This window comes from Trypanosoma cruzi (genome assembly GCF_000209065.1).
Source record: "Trypanosoma cruzi strain CL Brener chromosome Unknown tcruzi_1047053456041, whole genome shotgun sequence".
NCBI classification, from domain to species: Eukaryota; Euglenozoa; class Kinetoplastea; order Trypanosomatida; family Trypanosomatidae; genus Trypanosoma; species Trypanosoma cruzi.
In genome coordinates this window covers 1-914 of record NW_901106.1, presented here as the reverse complement: position 1 = coordinate 914, position 914 = coordinate 1, and the positions used below count along the sequence as shown (strand labels likewise).

The 914-nt window shown below is 58.4% G+C and overlaps 1 non-coding gene across 1 annotated transcript; it reads left to right on the top strand.

Annotated features, from left to right (window-relative positions):
* The first annotated feature begins 648 nt into the window (after positions 1–648).
* Tc00.1047053456041.10 lies at positions 649–758 on the top strand. Its single transcript, XR_008254607.1, has one exon. It is a non-coding gene; the product is annotated as a 5S ribosomal RNA (M5) (ribosomal RNA).
* Positions 759–914: the final 156 nt, after the last annotated feature.

Genomic DNA, 914 nt, shown 5'->3' with positions numbered 1-914 from the left:
TTTGCCATGAAGCCTCCGGACGCCTCGCTTCCCCACATGTGGCGCGGAAACTGCGTCAGTAATTTTTCTTTTTTGCTGCGGCGCCCGCGCGCTCGGAGAGCCCACCCACCGCCCGCCCCGGCCCGGTGAAGAAGCGACAGGCGGCATCGCGAAAGCAAAAACAATTATAATGATTTTTCTACCTGATGATGCCGGCCACCTCAACCTAGTGCCAGGGTCTTGCGGTCTTCGCGAGAAGGAAAATAAGCATCTAGCGCCCTTCCTCGGAGTGCGTGGATGTGGTGCACTCGGCCAAGTATGGTCGTACCCGGCGACGCGCCACGCGATGCGCAGCCGCCCGCCCGCCGGCGACAGGCAAGCCACGGAAGAGCCGCGGGAGATGATGAAAATAGAAAAAAAAACGGTAGGAAAAAAGGCAAGAACAAATTTAAAAATGAAGCTCCGCAGGCCCTTTTCCGGATTTTGCCATGAAGCCTCCGGACGCCTCGCTTCCCCACATGTGGCGCGGAAACTGCGTCAGTAATTTTTCTTTTTTGCTGCGGCGCCCGCGCGCTCGGAGAGCCCACCCACCGCCCGCCCCGGCGCGGTGAAGAAGCGACTGGCGGCGCGCGGTGGCGGAAAAAAAAAAAAATAGTGGGAAGGGTACGGCACCCCGGGTTCCAGCGCCATCACTGATCGCCGTACTAACGAGGCCTGTGGCCGCTTAACTTCACAAATCGGACGGGATGTGGTGCACTCGGCCAAGTATGGTCGTACCCGGCGACGCGCCACGCGATGCGCAGCCGCCCGCCCGCCGGCGACAGGCAAGCCACGGAAAGAGCCGCGGGAGATGATGAAAATAGAAAAAAAAACGGTAGGAAAAAAGGCAAGAACAAATTTAAAAATGAAGCTCCGCAGGCCCCTTTTCCGGATTT